The following is a 22,061-nucleotide window of genomic DNA, read 5'->3' on the forward strand; positions in this document are numbered from 1 at the left end:
TAAAACCAGAAAAGACAAAATGTCTGATTTTCACTCCTCTTATACCAAATGCAAAGCTAACTTTCAAATCATCTCTGCAAATAACACAAACATTGAGGTAGTCTCCAATATTAAATCACTAGTGGTTATAGCAGATCACACCATGGCATTCGATCTCCACATAAAACAAGCGATAAAAAAAAAACACATCAGAAGTTCGGTCTGCTATTCAGAGTGAAAGCAGATGGATAAGATTAGTATCCACCTACCTGCACTTCTGTATGCTTCTCCTGTTTTCACCAACCGCCATTCCACCCTGGCAACAAAAATAGACCAACACTTTAATAAAACAGCTACATTTGCTTCCATAAGCCAGACTCTATACTTCACGGTATTGCCCTCAGGCCCCTAAATTGGTTTGAGCTACCTCTCCTTCAGTCTGAACAAGATTAGCCTTTCACCCTAACAAATACACCATCCTACACAATATACTACAACTCCAATCCACCAACAGAGGCCTCTGCTCTACTGACAAACATCTCTCAATTCACAATGCTCACAACAAAGCAGGAAATGCTTTTTCCTCCAACTGCATCTCAAAATCCTGGAATTCAACCCCCCCCCCCCTAATCATACTCCTCACAAACCCACATATCTTCAAAGATAAATTAAAACTGTTCCTGTCTGACTCCTAAGTATACCTCTGCTATTTCCCAGGCTAAAGTATTCCCAGACTATCTCCCCTATGTACACATACATGTCAGTGACTATCTCTTCTCTCATAATCTTCTGATTTCTACTCTTTTTATGACAAAATGCATATAATCATATCTGACCTAATTTACTGCACCCAGTGCTGATAGTATTGCTGCAAAAGATACTAGTTGATTTTATAACTGATCTGCTGGTTTATTTTCACTTTGTATGTAATTCTGCTAATATTACTTGAGTATTATTGTAAAGTATCACTGTAAACATTTCTCATGGAGCTTTGTATGTAATGCTGCTAATATTACTTGAGTATTACTGTAAAGTATCACTGTAAACATTTCTCATGGAGCTTTGTATGTAATGCTGCTAATATTACTTGAGTATTACTGTAAAGTATCACTGTAAACATTTCTCATGGAGCTTTGTATGTAATGCTGCTAATATTACTTGAGTATTACTGTAAAGTATCACTGTAAACATTTCTCATGGAGCTTTGTATGTAATGCTGCTAATATTACTTGAGTATTACTGTAAAGTATCACTGTAAACATTTCTCATGGAGCTTTGTATGTAATGCTGCTAATATTACCCAAGTATTCTACATGCTGTATTTGTACTACTATTATTATTTCTTGAGGAGCTTTTCTGCTAGGGGCTCCACTGAAAAGGGGCTTTTTTGCCCAGTTGGACTTGGTAAACAAGTGGAAATAAATGAGAAATAAATAAATACCTTTTATAGACATGATGTAATTGAACTGTCAACCCTCCAATATGAGCATATGTATGCTTGCAACAGGTAAGTGAGTGTGCATCCTTTGGCAGACTGGCATCCTATCTAAGATGATTATTATTATTATTATTACTACTGATATTTTTATGTGCATCTACTGTGTGTTAGGGTAGTCTCCAGTTGCCCTATGCATAAAGTGGATATCTGAGAATGGATGAATGAACACTTGCAGATTTTCAAGTACTTCAACCAGAAACTTGTAATGGGCTCTGGGAAAGCACAGACTGACACTGACATGCAATGGAAAGCTCTACTATCAGATACTGTCCTGCCCATTTTTGTAATTTAGTGGCATTTTTTGACTGGGAAAGTCCACTGGGTCAGAAACCCATTTTCAGTGGAGGCCCAGGGAGAAAAGCTGCACAAGACTGTTTTTATACAGAGAATAAAATATAAAATAAATAACGGGAATCCATTTTGTAAAAATTACAATGGATGTGACATAACAAATATTATAGGTTGCTACACATAAACAGCAGTTAAATACATAGATAGTTCTAGTTGATACTTAGAGATAGAAAGAGTTAGGTGATATGGAGAAAGCTTCTAAGAAGGGGAAAGAGGGGTATCGCCAGGTGGGAGAACAATGAAGGAGAATTATTAACTTATATTATGTGTCTATGGTAGCTTAGAATTTTGTGCGCAGGAACAGATATGATTATTGAGGTAATGGCCTTTTAATGCAGATTTGAGAGTTTTTAATGAGTCTAACTAAGTGACTGTGGATGGCAGGCATAAAAAGTAAATGCCCTCTGTGCTTTGTCATACTGAAAAATAAGAGCATGGCCAGACAGCAGCTTCTCCTGCTTAGGAGAAAATGTTAGAATCTTGAGTTTTCTCAACAAGCAAGTATTGTCAAAGGTCTTGCTGTAAACAGGCACTCTAGATGTCAATGTGAGCTGTAGCTTTGTCAGCAAATCTATGAAATGACTAGAAGGAGAGGTACTATAATGCAGCAGACAATAACTGGTAAAGGTTACCATATGGTATTGTTCAAAAAGTAAATGTCTTCACATCTTTCTGCTCCACATAAACATACCACTTCAACCTGCTTGCTTCATCTTAATGCAAATTATGTAAATTGGAGCACCAGGGCAGCAAAGAGTGGTCCGTAAACAAGCTCAGTTTCTCAGTGAGTATCATTAACCATAGAAACAAAAGAATCACTGCTCACCTAGATGAGAAAGTAGATGCCAGAAACTACAGCTATTGAATGTACTGAAGGTAAAGCTTTCTAGAGAATGCAGATATCCAAGGCTTGGAGTATAGTTGTATGAACTCCATTGTCAAGTACATGTGGATACATAGCATTTCCAAAACTTTGGGGGTTCCTCCCCTCCTCCTTAAAGCAACAACCTTTCTACACCACATACAGTGCATAATTCAAAAATATCTCAGTAACAAAGATGAATGTAGTTGCTTCACTACAGGCACATAGTCTAAACAATTTTCCCCTTCTACTATTACTTCCTTTTCCCTTTCCTTTTCTGTATAACTTTGTAGTCTGAAGCGTATCTTATCGCAAATTGTTCTAATATTTTATTCATGTCTGGTTTTAACAGGTCTGTATTACCGGAGAGTGAAAGAACATTTAGTAACTATTAGGGGATGGGACTGCACGAATGCTTTGGGAAGACACAATACATTATGCTGTAATTTTACAGGGTTTAATTTTTTTGTGCTAGAACAACTCAATGTATTTTTTGGAGACTGTGATACGTTGTTAGAGCTTAAAGAATTATACTGGCAACTTTTAATAGACACTGAATCCTTTCCAGGCCTAAACAAATCTCTTAATTTAAAATGTGCATTACGTTGGTTTCATGATAGCCATTTTCACATTAGCCGAACTGGTTACTATACCTCCTACGGTAACAATATTTTCTGACTGGCTAACTGCACACTTTCCATTGATTTCCTTGCCCAGTTGATCATTGGTTAATTTTCTGCGTGCTGTTACATATTATTACATTAATTGGATTACTTCCCCAGGATTTGGATTGGTAATTCTGCTTCCTGAAGTGACACTGATTGGTCAATTTATACACAGTGTTGAATTCATTGGTCTTACATTTGTTTGCATTTTATTATGATTATGTATGTTTCATCACAGTTTTATTATTGTTTGATACTATTTAAAGACTGGATTTGTGATATTGTGGTCATTTTACGGTTCTGAAGAATTTCTTGTATCATTAAAGAGGACGAAAGCGTTAAACATCAGTTACGCCTCAGTGTGTTTTTTATTTGTTACTTCTGAAGTGCTTGTTTTAATTTTAAGTTCTTCAGCCTCTTTTTTAATTTTTGATCAGTTTTAATTGTATTACCATCCTGTTTCTAATTATTTATCTGTAATTATTTACTGTAAAATATTTTTTTCAGCTATTTACTGTACAAACTGTTTTCACTTCTGTGAAAATGACTGGTTGTAGGTACAGTTATAATCAGTGTACCACCCCAGTAAAAATAAAATAAAAATATAGTTTGGGTGGAAGCTATTCATATAAAACTGAATAAGATAACAACAATAAATCCACAGTTAAAAGTGGTAAAACAATAAGAAAAAATAAAGGAACTTTTTTACATCTCATAAAGCAAAACAAGGTGTCATACAGTACCAGAGACAGAATCTTCAGCAAAACATTTGTCACCTTACATAAAAAACAACGATAAACAGCGTGAGCAAAACAATGAAGGAGCACAGAAACACCATTAACAGCTGTTCAGCTAAAAAATGATGTATGCAACAGTCTGTAATCAGATCCTTTGCATAAAACGTGATAAAATAATCCACATAAAATAAAATAGAAGTTTATTGGTGCACCTCAGGTTAGCGCTTTCGGCATAAGCTTCATCAGACCTGAGTTAGGAAATCATATAACTGTTTAAATACTTTACAAGGCGGGAAAACACACTTAATTACATTAATTAATTAATATAAATATAAATATAAATATAAACCCACACTATATGAATTTCCACATAAATCTGAATTGATATTAGTAATAAGCAACTTCATTTTACATAAAAAATATAAAACATATATACTAGCTACATAATTACTTTACTTTAAAACATCATTTATAAAAACAATAACTTAAAAAATTTTTATTAAACATATATGCTTCTTTAATATATAATGGTATATTCTATTTGTAAGGGAATCCTTATATATATTATATATATATATATATATATATATATATACAGGATGACTTATTCTTTATATGCATGAATCTAAATAATTTATTAGCATATAACTCTCAATTCTTAATTTTTAATTTTCTCATTTTTAAAAAAGGTTTTATTGGTACTTTGCCATTTAGACCAGGGGATCTATCAGCTCTCAACTTTATAATCCACGTTGTTTCCCTAGATTCCGTGAATGTGCTTATATCTCCCCCTCTAACATTAGCATGTATTCTTTCCAAAATCCTAAATCTGAAAGAATGGTCAGGTCCGCTATCTATAACGTGCTTTGCCAAGGCATTAGTAACTGTGCCCTTTCTAATGTGATATACATGCTCCCGCATTCTATCCCTAAGGCTTCTATTGGTTTTACCAATGTAGAATGCGGGCATGTTACACATCGGGCCAAATAAACTACATTTTGTGACATACAATTCCCTGTGGTGAACGCTTTAAAACTTCCTAAGCCTGTGGGATGGCTAAATACCTCTTCTGTATCTATGAATGAACAGAAATTACATGATTCACATGATAATGTTATATTTGGTCCTTCAAATTTCTCAAACTCATTTTCAGACCTATTACACAATAGCCTCTTAAGGTTCTTCTTATTTTTATATATGAACCTTGGGTTATCTCCTACTATTGGCTTAATTTTAGGGTCTGCTAATAAAATATGCCAGTGTGTCTTAATAATGCCCTTAATACTCCCTATAAAAAATAGGATATCCGATTACATTCCTTTTATCGACAGTGTCCTGTATTTCTAAGGGCTCTGGTACATGATTTGAGAAATATGGTGCAGCTACTCCATTTCTCAACTGATGAGAATCTATCATACTTATTACAAGTTTTTTGGAGGTAGTTTTGGAATCAAATGTGTTTTGTTTCAATAAGAAAATTTATCTACAGAAGGATGGCGTAGCTATGGGCACGTCTTGTGCCAATAGCTACGCCAACCTAGTGATGGCCGAATGGGAGCACATGTATATGTTTCGAATGAGTCAGTATATTAAGCTAGTCCCTTTCTACAGGCGGTTTGTAGATGATTTATTTTTCTTATGGACTGGTGCCTCCCAAGAACTGGTTGATTTTGTTAGAGATATGAACTCTTCCACCCATTTTCTGAGATTCACAGTTGAATCTTCTACAGTAAAAATTCCATCCTTGGATATATATGTTGAAAAATTGGAAAATGGGATGATAAATACAGGCTTATATAGGAAGCCATGTCACAAGAACATGCTTCTCCATCGAGAAAGTATGCATCCAGGGTATGTATATCGGAATATAATTCGGGGGCAATCAATGAGATTGTCAAGATATACCCCTGATGACATGGAATATTATGATAAATTATCTGACCTCAGACAGAGATTAAAAGACCGTGGCTATAAAGATTTAGATTTGGACAGTAGTATGATAGATTCTCATCAGTTGAGAAATGGAGTAGCTGCACCATATTTCTCAAATCATGTACCAGAGCCCTTAGAAATACAGGACACTGTCGATAAAAGGAATGTAATCGGATATCCTATTTTTTATACATCTGATGTAGGGAGTATTAAGGACATTATTAAGACACACTGGCATATTTTATTAGCAGACCCTAAAATTAAGCCAATAGTAGGAGATAACCCAAGGTTCATATATAAAAATAAGAAGAACCTTAAGAGGCTATTGTGTAATAGGTCTGAAAATGAGTTTGAGAAATTTGAAGGACCAAATATAACATTATCATGTGAATCATGTAATTTCTGTTCGTTCATAGATACAGAAGAGGTATTTAGCCATCCCACAGGCTTAGGAAGTTTTAAAGCGTTCACCACAGGGAATTGTATGTCACAAAATGTAGTTTATTTGGCCCGATGTGTAACATGCCCCGCATTCTACATTGGTAAAACCAATAGAAGCCTTAGGGATAGAATGCGGGAGCATGTATATCACATTAGAAAGGGCACAGTTACTAATGCCTTGGCAAAGCACGTTATAGATAGCGGACCTGACCATTCTTTCAGATTTAGGATTTTGGAAAGAATACATGCTAATGTTAGAGGGGGAGATATAAGCACATTCACGGAATCTAGGGAAACAACGTGGATTATAAAGTTGAGAGCTGATAGAGCCCCTGGTCTAAATGGCAAAGTACCAATAAAACCTTTTTTAAAAATGAGAAAATTAAAAATTAAGAATTGAGAGTTATATGCTAATAAATTATTTAGATTCATGCATATAAAGAATAAGTCATCCTGTATATATATATATATATATATATATATATATATATATATATATATATATAAGGATTCCCTTACAAATATAATATACCATTATATATTAAAGAAGCATATATGTTTAATAAAAATTTTTTAAGTTATTGTTTTTATAAATGATGTTTTAAAGTAAAGTAATTATGTAGCTAGTATATATGTTTTATATTTTTTATGTAAAATGAAGTTGCTTATTACTAATATCAATTCAGATTTATGTGGAAATTCATATAGTGTGGGTTTATATTTATATTTATATTAATTAATTAATGTAATTAAATGTGTTTTCCCGCCTTGTAAAGTATTTAAACAGTTATATGATTTCCTAACTCAGGTCTGATGAAGCTTATGCCGAAAGCGCTAACCTGAGGTGCACCAATAAACTTCTATTTTATTTTATGTGGATTATTTTATCACGTTTTATGCAAAGGATCTGATTACGTACTGTTGCATACATCATTTTTTAGCTGAACAGCTGTTAATGGTGTTTCTGTGCTCCTTCATTGTTTTGCTCACGCTGTTTATCGTTGTTTTTTATGTTTGGAGCTTCCACTTGTCTGTAACAGCGAGGGCATTTACTCCGTGTGGATCTCTTAATATTTTATTTGTCACCTTAACTCCACTCCGTCTCCAATTTTCTGACATTTTTTGGCAGACTCCCTTTATAATTAAGCATAGTTATAGCTGACTAATAGACTCAGACATTAAGTACTGAACATAAGATACCACTAAACAACCATGAAATGATAATGATGACAGAATGGTTTCAATCAAATGCACACAGAAGGTAGCTACTTAGATTGTTCTGTAACACAAAAAACGGAAAGCCTATAAACATATTGTACCTGTGAATGAGGACAGATGGAGAGTCAGCATTCAAAAATGCAATGGAGTCCTTCTTTAAAGTAATGACAATGCAAATGAGTTACAAGCCAAGCCGTGTAATAACCCAAGTATCCTTACTGACCACAGTTAGATGGTCATTGTTAGCAGAACAAATCTGTGATCAGAACCAACTGCCCCTGTCTATGAGGGACATAGATGCAAACCCCCCCCCCCATCACCTATCCAGTTGTCAAAGTTGCACATTTACAGCTGACATTAACTTTAAAGATCTAAGTCATTTTAGAAACCGTGAACACACACACATTCAAGCTTACTGCAAGCGTTTATTTGTGACAAAAATTAGAACACTTTTACTAGATGTGATATGCTGAATAGCATTCATCCTGCCTGCTGCCCTAACTTCCTGTATCTCCTTCTTCAGCACTGCAGTACCGCTAACTACAATGTCAGTAGTATTAGGGATACGAGTATGTGTCAGGTGCTTCTCTAGTAATACCACCATTAGGCAGAGCACAGTGATGGGGGGGGGGCTGTCATATATGCTAAGTGTCAGTAATACCACTACTGGGTAGAGAACAGTGATGGGGGGGGCTGTCATATATGCTAAGTGTCAGTAATACCACCATTAGGCAGAGCACAGTGATGGTGGGGGGAGCTGTCATATATGCTAAGTGTCAGTAATACCACCATTAGCCAGAGCACAGTGATGGGGGGAGCTGTCACATATGCTAAGTGTCAGTAATACCACCATTAGGCAGAGCACAGTGATGGGGGGACTGTCATATATGCTAAGTGTCAGTAATAACACTATTGGGCAGAGCACAGTGATGGGGGAGCTGTCATATATGCTAAGTGTCAGTAATACCACCATTAGCCAGAGCACAGTGATGGGGGGAGCTGTCACATATGCTAAGTGTCAGTAATACCACCATTAGGCAGAGCACAGTGATGGGGGGACTGTCATATATGCTAAGTGTCAGTAATAACACTATTGGGCAGAGCACAGTGATGGGGGAGCTGTCATATATGCTAAGTGTCAGTAATACCACCATTAGCCAGAGCACAGTAATGGGGGGAGCTGTCACATATGCTAAGTGTCAGTAATACCACCATTAGGCAGAGCACAGTGATGGTGGGGGGAACTGTCATATATGCTAAGTGTCAGTAATAACACTATTGGGCAGAGCACAGTGATGGGGGAGCTGTCATATATGCTAAGTGTCAGTAATACCACCATTAGCCAGAGCACAGTGATGGGGGGAGCTGTCACATATGCTAAGTGTCAGTAATACCACCATTAGCCAGAACACAGTGATGGGGGGAGGGCTGTCACATATGCTAAGTGTCATTTTGTTGTTTGTCTTTTCGGCTTTTCCCGGTTAGGGGTCGTCACAGCGGAATTTTGGTCCACAAATGATTGCCGAGTTGCCAGCCCGAAGCCCAACCTTCAGCGAAGGCACGCTCATTCACTCATGTCTTTTGGAGGCCACTCGACCACAAGGAGGACATGCAGACTCCACACAGAAGGCACTCCAGCCAAGAATCGAACAGGAGAACCTCTTGCTGTGAGGCAACAATGCTACTGCTGTACCACTGCTAAGTGTCAGTAATACCACCATTAAGCCAGAGCACAGTGATGGGGGGGGGGGGGGGTGTCATATATGCTAAGTGTCAGGCTTAGTTGTTTTTCACAGTATCCTTACATTCTTAACCTGCATGCAAGACAAAACAAAAAGCTTCCTGAATAAAATGTCACTTGTGGCATACATACAACAAAATAGCTGACACAAATGACACGTGGCATTTAAATGCAAACATTTACTTGATAATGTATAATGCTTGCTGCACTCTTTCATGGTATATCTATATACACACACACACATACACAGTATATATACATACACAAACACACACACATACACACACATATATATTTATATATAATACGATACAAACAAAAGATGACTGAAAATAATTGGCTTAGTTTCTGGTGTCATTCTAAGGGGTGCAATATTTGTTAGCATGGAAGGAAATGCTCAACAGATCACACTGCATTGCCAGAGATGGTCTGCACCTCTCCCCTCTAGGCTTTCAAATATTAGCTAAAACTCTGTCTTCCTCCATAGTGCCGTTTTTAGGCAATGCCAAACTGAAAGTACTTCCGACACAGCAAATCAAAACCAAGAAAATCTAAAGGTATTACTGTTCAGTGCTAGGAGACTAAACAAAAAACTCCACTCCCTGGAAGCTCTCTTTATCCTAGAGAATGCTGATGCCTGTGCAGTCCCAGAGACATGGTTTAAAGCCGCAGACAGCACATCAACAGCGTAGGGTTATAATGCCTTCCACACATTTAGACCAGCTACTTCACAGACAGGGACTAAAGGTGGAGGTGTCTCTATCTACATCAAAAATAAATATACTTCAAGGCTGGTTAAACAGGACAATGCACTCGAGCTGCTCCATGTTCAAATCACCACAGGTAAAATCCAATACCACTTCCTTGCAAGCTATAGGTCCCCTCTATGACCCAGGAAACCCATACCATGTATTTAAACTTATTAGAAACACTAACCATCCAACCCAATACCATATTCATGGGTGACTTTAATTACCCCACTATTAACTGGGAATCCTATACGACATCAAACGTACATGGACAGAGATTCCTGGATTTTGTAAACACAAACTCCCTGGACCAGATAGTCAATACACTAACCAGGGTGCAGCCATACTGGATCTGGTCCTCACTAATATGGGAGAGTGCTGCACACCCCCTACTGTAATGCCTTCCCTGGTAAGGTCAGACCACAAAGTGGTCTCCTTTGAAGTAAAAATAAAAACTGGACCCCAGCTAAACCGTGAATATTCAGGAACTATTCTAACGTTAACCCTCCTGCTATTAAGTGAGAATCTGGCAAAATGTCAACACCCTATAAACCCTGAGAACACTTCTGCCTATACAGAACTGTTCATAGAAACTCTGTACAGGCAGCTGTACCCACCAGGAAGAAGTACAGAACTAACTCAAAAAACAAGCCAACCTGGTGGAATCACAAAATCAATCGGATGTATAACAGGAAGATGAAAATCATGGCAAAAATTAGGAGGTGCAGCATCCAGCAGGATAAAAGCACTTTCATTAAACTAAACAAACAACTCAGAGGACAAATAAAGTCTACCAAAGCCTAATTTGAGGCAAGTTTGACCTCCCAGTCCAAGGACAACCCCAAAGCATTCTTTAGCTATGTCCGCAACATCAAAGGCAATACACAATTGTGTGCAGAGCTCATTGTAAATGGAACCACCTATACTGAGCCAGAAGAGATGGCAAACATCTCGGCTGATAAATTCAGCTCCAACATTACTCTTCTGTCTCCCCAACCTTCCCTCAGGGAATATCATCAAATATAATTCCCCCTACTATCACTAGGGAACAGGTCCTTAATGCTCTCTCTAAGACCAAGAACACTGCAACAATGGGCCCAGACAATATCCCAGGATGCTTTCTAAATAGCATGAAACATGACCCATCAGGGCCTCTGGAATTACTATTTAACTGTAACCTCCAAAGAGGCTGCATGCCTCATGAATGAAGGAAAAGCAACAGTCATCCCTCTGCACAAAGATGGGCCATCTACAGACCCATAAGTCTCACTAGTCTTATATGTAAAGCCATGGAAAGAATTATCATGGAGATGATCAAAAGATATATAGTAAACCTCCAGACACTGGACCTAACCCAGTTTGGTTTCGTAAAGGGTAGATCATGCCTACTCAACATGGTGGACTTCTTGGAACAAGTCACCAAAGAAATGGATGAGGGCACAATCGTTCACACTGCCTACCTTAGCCTGGCCAAGGCATTTGACACAAAACCCCACTTGAGCATTGTTGGCAAAATCAAGAGGTTAGGTACAAACCCGTATGTCGCCCAGTGGATAGCCAACTGGCTCACAGACAGGACAGAGGAAGTTAGAATTAGGGCGTCCACCTCTACAAAGAGGCCAGTCACAAGTGAAGGCCCTCAGGGATCAGTCCTTGGACTGCTCCTTTTTGGCATTTACGTCTCAGAAGTCAAGGCCAATGTCAGAGGCCCCTGAGTGACTAAATTTGCAGATGATTGCAAATTAAGAGCTGTCATTGAATCTCACACTGACACAAATGTTCTCCAGGAGGGGCTGACACAGACAAACAACTGGTGTCAGAGTCATGGGGTGCAGGGGGGCTTGCTCCCCTGCTTACAGTAAGTGAGTGTGTGTGTGTGTGTGTGTGTGTGTGTGTGTGTGTGTGTGTGTGTGTGTGTGTGTGTGTGTGTGTGTGTTTGTGTTGTTGTGCGGAGGTAGGTGTAGTTGTGCTTTTGTGTGTGCTTTAACGGAAGTGGTTTTGGGTTTTTTATTTTTTTGTGTGTTTCCGCTTTATAGGTTCATACTAGGCTATCTGCCCGAGGGCATTTATAAGCCTAGCCATAGTTTTGTGGCTTACGCCACCCCTTAGTTTGGAGAAACTCTGCCCATTATTTAGCTGTGCCTCTGTCGAGCAGTGACACTGAGGTAACCCCTGGGGTGTATCTGCGATCTCCCATCCATTGGTCAAGATTCCTCTTGAACAAGGCCAGCGAGGTGCTCTGCCTCACATAAACCGGGATTTTGTTCCACAGCATAGGGAGTCTTTGGGTGATGAATCTATCCCTCCAGCACGTCCTATTAATAACCGTGTCGAGGTTTACGTCACCCGCCCTTGTGGCTCTGAGGGATCTAGATTTTTTGAGATGAAGCATATTCATCAAATCTGGGTTTGACATGGCCTTGTATGTCAGGCATAGGTCACCTCTGAGTAAGCAGTACGCAACTGAATATAACTGGAGTTCTTTCAGTCGTGCAGCATAGGACAGATTTTTGAGACCCTTTATCCTTTTGGTGAGGAACTTTTGTGGCCTCTCCAGCTGCTGCAAGTGTCGGGTCAGATACATTCCGAATGGGGCATTGTACTCGATCATTGGTCTGATGAGTGATGAGTATAGGGAGACTATGACTTCCCTTGATCTAGATGTGAATCCCTTCATGATAAGGTGGGCAATGTAGAAGGTCTTCCTAACTACTTTAGCAATATGAGTGTCGAATGACAGGCTACTGTCAACCTGGGTTCCCAGGTCCCTAATAACTTCTTCTGTGTTCAGGGATTGCCACCTATATGGTAGCTAGGGGTAACCTTATTTTTCCCGAAGGGTATGACTATGCATTTCTTGGCATTTAACTTGAGGCCATGGCTCTGGCACCAGTTATCCGCTTCTGTGAGACCCTTCTGAAGGATATCTGTGTCGGATGTGTTCTCAACTACGGCGCCCAGTTTGCAGTCATCTGCGAACTTTGTCAGCCATAACCCTCCTTTGTTTGCTTGTACTTCAGAAAAGTAGATGCCAAACAAGAGTGGGCCCAGGACTGAGCCCTGTGGGACACCACTTGTGACAGGCTTTGAGTCTGACATGGCGCCAGCAACTCTGACCCTGTGGGTTCTGTCACTCAGCCAGTTTGCAACCCATCTTGTAATGTATGGGTTTACATTTAAGTTGATGAGTTTTTCAATGATACCCGAGTGGGGTATTGTATCGAAAGCCTTCGCCAGGTCTAGGTAGGCTGTATGGACTGCCTTTCCCTCGTCAATGGCCTTGGTGACTGTTTCAAAAAAGTCAACAAGTTTAAAAGGCATGATCTGCCTTTGACAAAGCCAAACTGGGTTGGATCCAAAGTCTGCAAATTCCCTATGTCTTTATTTATGAGATCCATTATGATCCTTTCCATGGCTTTGCAGATCAGGCTTGTCAAGCTAATGGGACGGTAATTTCCAGGGTCGTTGGAGGCACCGCCTTTGTGGAGTGGGACCACAGTTGCTGTGCGCCACTCCCTGGGTACGTATCCGGAGGTGAGACTAAGATTAAACAGCTGTCCTAACTGTGGGTTTAGTTCCTCGTTGAGTTCATGGAGCACACAGCCGGGGACACCATCAGATCCCATGGATGCTGTGTTCTTTGCCTTGGAGAGAGCAGTTCTCACCTGAGCGTTTGAGATGTTTGGGGGGCTACAATCATTTGGTATAGTTATCTCTTCTTTAGGCGGGGAGGGTGCGGAGAAGTTTGCACTGAACCTGTCAGCCAGTATGTTGGCAATGTCTGTAGGATCAGTAATCTTCACATCATTTTGAACTAATTCTGAGCATATCTGGGAGTTTCCTCCTAGGTTTCTGACATAGCTAAAGAATGCTTTATGGTTGTCTTTAGAGTCCTTAGCTATTTTTTTCTCAAAATTAGCTTTGGATGATTTTATGAGAGCTCTTAGCTTTTTACTTATAGTGATCAGCGGTGTCTTACCTTTTAAGGATTTTGCTCTATCTTGTAGTAGCTTTCTTCTTTTATTGTAGAGTTTGTTTATGGCTGGGGTCCACCAGACTGGACGCTTGCCTTTGGTACAAAGAGTCTTTGTTTTGCTTGGGATTGCCTGATCCATGCAGCCCTGCAGGTGCTGGTAGAAGGCATTTGTAAGTGATTCAGCGGTTTGAGTAATGTTAACCACTGGCTCAGGGGCCTTAAAGGAGACCACACTAGTCTTTAGAAGTGTGAAGTCGGCTTTCGAGAAGTTCTTTACTGTGGTCTTTTTCATTTCGGGTGGGGGCGGGATGAGGACCTCCAGCGATATTAGTTTGTGATCAGATCTCACCAGTGAGGGGTATACTTCTGGCGTTGAACATTGTGCTCCCATGTTCGTGATGATGAGATCAAGTATGTTCTCTCCTCTTGTGGGGATGGTGACTAGTTGTAACATGGCATTTGAGTTTATGAATTCCAGGAACTTTTGGGCTAGAGTGTTTGGGCTTGAGTAGTGTTCCCAGTCTATATTAGGGTAGTTGAAGTCACCTAGTATGATGGTGTTCGGAGATACATTTATCCCCTCCAGTGTTTTCAGGAAGGCCATGTGAGGTTCCTGAGTTTGCGAGGGTGGCCTGTAACATGCTACAATTTGCATAGCAGTCTTGCCTATGGTTAATTGCACCTGGATGGTTTCCGATGCATCGTGCGATGCCACCAATCTTGAGGTGTGGGTGTCCTTGATGAATATGGATACCCCTCCTCCTTTCTTGGTATTGTCCGGGTTTTGTGGCCAGAACGCATGATATGAGGTAAAACCTGATAGTGCTGGGGTGCTCTCAGGAGCCTTGAACCAGGTTTCTGTCACAGCACAGACATCGATGTTCTCCATACTGGGAAGGGCCTCGAGTGCGTGCATCTTGAGGTTGAGACTTCTGGCATTGAGCAGCATTACCCTTAGTTTTTTTTCTTTGTTTTGTTCTAGGGTGGTAGGTTTAGAATTTGAGCCTTGCCTAAAAAGGCACTATGGGGGTGGCAAGAGCCTTTGCCAAAATCCGGAATCCCAGGGGTGACAAGTGCAAGCCGTCCCTTGCGAAGCAGTGTGGCTTGTTCAGCATGTCATCCCAGGCAGACAGACATTGGATCCCCTTTGAATGACACCAGAGTTTAAGCCAATTGTTAAAACTGATCATCTTATCTCTGTATTGTGGCATCATTCTTGGTGAAGGTAGGATACTGCTCAAGGTCACGGTCATACCTGCCTGGGCTACATAATCAGAGAGCTCCTCTATGTCTCTTTTCATGTAGTCCAGGGAGGTACGTCTCAGGTCGTTTACACCAGCGTGGACAATGATTGAGTCGTACTTGTACCTGCTGTTGAGAGACCTGAGTGCATGCGTTATGTGGCGGATTCTAGCACCCGACAGGCAGCTTACTGTGACCTTCTCCTTACTCAGTCTGGTGAGCGGGACGTCAGTGTGTCTGACTATGGAGTCATCAATGACTAGTGTGTCTGGCATAGTGTTTGGCCTTAAGGGCTGTGACTGCTTGACACTCTGACTGTGTGGTCTATGTGATGCCGATGTTGTGTTCTGAGGTGGTAGTTGTTTGGGTGTCTGCTTTGGTGGCCTCTGCTGTTTTGGTAGATTTTTGATCAGAGCCTCTGAGTATGTCTTTGTGTGTTTATGTGTATGATTTGAGGTTGTGATGGTATTATGTGAGACTGGGACTATAGTGTGTGTGGTTACCTTCTCCTCCTGTCTGGTCTTGCCAGTCCTATGTTGAGAGAGCTCAGCCTCCAGTTTGGCCGTATAGTTGCATCTCTCGCATGTATTTGTGTTTTGTGGGAGGAGGAGAGGGTTGTCTGTGTACATGAGGCAATTGTAACATTGCCTCAATAATCCCAGGTTCACCAGCTGAGCAGGAGAGGATATTAGCAACTGATCCCTCGACATGCTAGAAGGAATAGACAGAAAAACTTAAGTAAAGGTTTTGGGGATGTGGGTGACCGAGAAATGGGGTTTGCTTTTTTGGGGTACTTTCTATAACAAGAGTGCTGTATCGAGGTGATAAGTACTGTAGGAGCAAGTGCTTAGCTGTACGGATAGAGAATAGTCTACTCGGGAGTCAAGTAGAGATAATTTATAGTTGGAGGATACACTAAATAGAACAGTAGTACACTTTGAGGAAGGTAGTTTTAAGGGAAAATTTGAAGAGTGAACTTTAGGTAGCCCTAATAGTTTAAATCTGCTTAACCGGCGCTGCCCTAGTGTGCAACGGTAGCAGCTCTGCGCTAACGCGTGCTTTATAGCAGGGGGCTGAAAAAAACAGGAAATGACCCAAAATGGCCAACAAATTACAAGTTGCTGCTTCTAACCACTCCTCTGAGGACAAACAAGCAGCTCAGTACTCCCCACTCCCACTGGTGAGTAAAGAAACTACCTCTGGCCACACAAGAAAATGGAGGAACACAGAAACCAAATACAAAGCCCAGGGATCAGCAAAATCTGATCACTGGAACAACTAGCAAGTAAAGTTTAGGAAAGGAGAAATATTTTTTTGGTTTTTTTTTTGTTTTTTTTTCAAACAGACAGGAAAAAATGCAGTAAATGCTTTGTTTTCGACTAAATTGCTATCAAAGGCTGGTACACTTGAGTGTATTAGCCTGTTAGTTACTTTTAAGCAATACTTTAGCCCACAAGTGCAATCAACAATATAGGCTCACAAACACAGGAAAATAAGGCAATAAAACAGTAATAAAGGCACAAACAGTAGTCGAAAAGCTTAAAAGATCGAAAAATACAAACAAAAAGTTTTAAAAAATACTTATGATCAAGAAAGTTGCTTTTTCTGCTCTCTGCTGGCTTAGGAACTCTGCAGGGGACCACGAGGAGCTATGCCAAGTTCTCTAATGCCAGAAAAGCCCGCCAAAGCGTGCTTTATAGCAGGGGGCTGGAAAAAACAGGAAATGACCCAAAATGGCCAACAAATTACAAGTTGCTGATTCTAACCACTCCTCTGAGGGCAACCAAGCAGCTCAGTACTCCCCACTCCCACTGGTGAGTAAAGAAACTACCTCTGGCCACACAAGAAAATGGAGGAACACAGAAACCAAATACAAAGCCCAGGGATCAGCAAAATCTGATCACTGGAACAACTAGCAAGTAAACTTTAGGAAAGGAGAAATATTTTTTGGGGGTTTTTTTTTTTTTTTTTTTCAAACAGACAGGAAAAAATGCAGTAAATGCTTTGTTTTCGACTAAATTGCTATCAAAGGCTGGTACACTTGAGTGTATTAGCCTGTTAGTTACTTTTAAGCAATACTTTAGCCCACAAGTGCAATCAACAATATAAGCTCACAAACATAAAATACTGAAATTCGATATTTCGAGATTATAAAGTGAATCCATATATATATATATATATATATATATATATATATATGTATACATATATATATATATATATATATATATGTATACATATATATATATATATATATATATATATATATATATACATATTATATATTATATAAATATATATACATATTATATATATATATATATATATATGTATACATATATATATATATATATATATATATATATAAACACACACACACACACACACACACACATATATATATATATATATATATATATATATATATGTATAAACAAGAGAGAAAGTAGATAAAGATATAATTATAGATATATGTATCCTAGAGCAATTTATAACAGTGTTATATATTATACTTAAGAAAAAAACGTGCTAACAAATCACTTTGTCATTCTATATAAAAGAAACATGGAAACTATGCTCCAATGCTCAGATTAAAAACAGTATGTTAAATTATCAAAGTAGTCAAAACGTTAGAACACCAAAGAATCAACAACGGCTAACCGGACCTCTGTAGCTCGAGCAGAAAAGTGGAAACAGCTGCAATTTTCGATGTACAAAATCCACGTACCAGCCAATAAGCTAAAAACACAGGTTTATTGAAAATGACCCTCAGAGCTCCACACAGAAATACAGGAATACAGGTTTAGCGCTTTCATCCGCATACAGCAGACTTCTTCAGAACCATCTAATACCAATTATGTAATTGTATATATAGCAGATTTGGCACCAAAACATCAATTAAATTGGGATTCAAAAATTACTTTTCAATGGATCAATGGATGAGGGCACAATCGTTCACACTGCCTACCTTGGCCTGGCCAAGGCATTTGACACAAAACCCCACTTGGGCATTGTTGGCAAAATCAAGAGGTTAGGAACAAACCCGTATGTCGCCCAGTGGATAGCCAACTGGCTCACAGACAGGACAGAGGAAGTTAGAATTAGGGCATCCACCTCTACAAAGAGGCCAGTCACAAGTGAAGGCCCTCAGGGATCAGTCCTTGGACTGCTCCTTTTTGGCATTTACTTCTCAGAAGTCAAGGCCAATGTCAGTGGCCCCTGAGTGACTAAATTTGCAGATGATTGCAAATTAAGAGCTGTCATTGAATCTCACACTGACACAAATGTTCTCCAGGAGGGGCTGACACAGACAAACAACTGGTGTCAGAGTCATGGGGTGCAGGGGGGCTTGCTCCCCTGCTTACAGTAAGTGAGTGTGTGTGTGTGTTTGTGTTGTTGTGCGGAGGTAGGTGTAGTTGTGCTTGTGTGTGTGCTTTAACGGAAGTGGTTTTGGGTTTTTTATTTTTTTGTGTGTTTCCGCTTTATAGAGTCAAAATACTGAAATTCGATATTTCGAGATTATAAAGTGAATCCATATATATATATATGCATACATATTATATATATATATATATATATATATATATATATATATATATATATATATGTATACATATATATATATATATATATATAAACACACACACACACACATATATATATATATATATATATATATATATATATATATATATATATATATGTATAAACAAGAGAGAAAGTAGATAAAGATATAATTATAGATATATGTATCCTAGAGCAATTTATAACAGTGTTATATATTATACTTAAGAAAAAAACGTGCTAACAAATCACTTTGTCATTCTATATAAAAGAAACATGGAAACTATGCTCCAATGCTCAGATTAAAAACAATATGTTAAATTATGTAATCTTTTCCATTTAGGTTGACTGTTTATTACAAAAGAGATAAAACATGCTTGATGCAATTTGTCATATTTCAGTAATACACTTTATAAGTTCCCAGCAGAATTGACTTGTGGTCTAGTAAGTCTGTACAAAGCAGAGGTAAGGAAATTATTACTAGCAACTTAAACATTACAATTTGCCACCAGCTTAAATGTGTTTTGTTTATTTATTTGCATTTATTAACATGGGTAGAACAGTGATCCACATGGACATTTTACTGACTCATCCACTGAATACTTTCTGGTTAACTGACTTGCTCAGAATCATATATTAAGTAAATGGAGGATGTGGGAATCCAACCTGTGCAACAGGAAGCAGCTTATTAATAATTCACAGCCTTAATCATCTGCACTACCAGATTTGCAGTTTAGTAATATTCAAACTCCATCTCTTTGGCATAGAGGGATACAGCCCTAATGGTGTCCTATATGAGCTGAGTTCAAACAGCAACTCTGGAACAAACTGGACTGCAGATGGTGGGAGTGAGTAGCAACCTTGAAGTAATGGACAGTTGGTTTTGGTGACCCATTTACCATGCAAGTGCAGGCTTGCGCAGCACTACAAATGGCAGAAGCAAAGATGTGAGCTTCATGATCCCAAGCTGATGACAGCAGCCTCATAGTCCTATGGGGTGAAGCACACATGAATACAGAGGCTATAGGACACCTTGTTGTGACATGGGTGCTATCAGCCAGGGGGACCTAACAGAAATGTCTGTCACTGCACAGAAGCAAATGCACAAACCACCTCCATGACTGGACTCACCTCCATGTTGAGCATACCTAGAACAGAGGAATAAATTGGCACAAAACTGATAGGGGAAGCCAGAAAATGGCAGGTACAGAGGCATAAAGTAAATATAAGCATGGCTTAACCTTATTTAGGAATAACCAACAACATTAAAATAATATGAAAACAACTCATCTGAGAAGTGAAAATGAGACACAGTAACAAAGTAGAGACATTGCAATGTACTTACTACAGAAAAAATAGGCCAGGTTTGGGAGTGGATTATGCTGAAAGCTACTCATATCTGGTGCCCTTTACTCACCAGTGTAATGTATAAATTTTCAAAGGTCATACTCGGGCATAATTATACCCATGGATATTGTATATCCAAGAATGGTATACCACTATTATAATGGTGCATGATTTTTCTTCTCATTTCTTTAAAACAGCACAGAGACCCCTATACCTTTGGACAAAAACTAAATTAAAAAGGTACCTTAATAAACACACAGAAAATAATTGACAAAATATAGAGTCTAGAAAAAAATATTATTTCCTGCAACTGCAATGCTTGCAGATAATACTGGCAACAGCTAATAGGAATCCAATGGTTCGGCTAAGTTCTTTCCCTCAGTGCTCGGTACTGGGCCCGCCCGTTTTTCGCATCTATTTCTCTGAAATGGAAGCAACTGCTGAAGGTTTATGGCTGACTAAGTTTGCAGATGATTGCAAGCTGTGGGTTATCATCAACTCCCCTGTAGACACCAGTATTCAAGAAGGTCTATCTCTAACTAACAAACAGTGCCAAAGCCATGGTCTTAAGCTGAATGCTAAGAAATGCATAATTATACCCTTTGAGAAATCAAACATCCTGGCTAATTACCATGTTGATGATACACCCCCCCCCCCCTAAGAGTTGACCCAGTGGTCAGAGATTTGGATATGCATGCAGACAGTCATCTTACCTTTGACTACCATGTGGCCACACTGGTGAAAACATCTTTTTATGTTGCACAACATATAAGTAAGGGCATGGCATCTAAGTCCAGAGGTTATTATTCCACTGTACTCCACCATTATCAGACCAATGTTCCCTTTGGTATGTACCTGACCAGACATATGCAGCAACTAGAGCGACATCAACTATTCCTTACAAAAAAGAATACAAGGTGTAACAAACCTACCTTATGCAGAGTGCCTTAAAGGTCTTTCCTTCTACTCAGTCTCCTATAGATTAAGGGGTGATCGATGCCTGGGTTACAAGGCATCCACAAACCCCACACTTATGAATCTCCTACATATTATTAAGTCAAACAGCACCAGAAATACAAGGTCTAGGGACCTGAATTTTGTCTGTGACTTAAACAGAACATGCTGGAGAGATAGATATGTCTCCCAAAGACTGCCCCTCCTGTGGAACAGGGTTCCCAACTATGTGAAGCAGAGTTTGTCTATTACCCAATTTAGGCACAACCTAGATAAGTGAATGAGGAATAGGACATTTACAACAGGCTTGGCAACCATGTCCCTTATGGACAGAGGTAGCTTATAAATGACTAGTCCTCAACGTCCTGTTTGGATGCAGGACATCATTATTCTTTTGGGAAAACTTGGCTAGACTTAGCTCCCCCCAGGTCATTAGCCTAGTAACAGTCTATGAATCTATGAAACAGGATTTCATTTTACTCTCAAGGCAATATTAATAAAATATTATGTGCTCTTGTACTTTAAGCTACATTTTAAAAGTGAAAATGTTATTGCCCCTGCCTTAAATTAATCTCTTCATACTAAACTATTCATGTTTATGTGATCAGCTACAACTGAATCTTAACTTCAGCATAAAAATAGAAAAGGGCAGATGAAACTTTAATTTTAACATTATCTAGGTACTAGAAGCAATGCTAAAACATAATATAAAACACACAGATTAAATAGAACTAATAAAAAAAACATGACAGCTAGAGAAACTAATTAAAACAACAATAAGTGCAAACTGTACTTCTATTAATAA

The sequence above is a fragment of the Protopterus annectens genome, chromosome 3.part0 (genome assembly GCF_019279795.1).
Source record: "Protopterus annectens isolate FY-2018-M chromosome 3.part0, PAN1.0, whole genome shotgun sequence".
In the NCBI taxonomy this organism is placed as follows: domain Eukaryota; kingdom Metazoa; phylum Chordata; order Ceratodontiformes; family Protopteridae; genus Protopterus; species Protopterus annectens.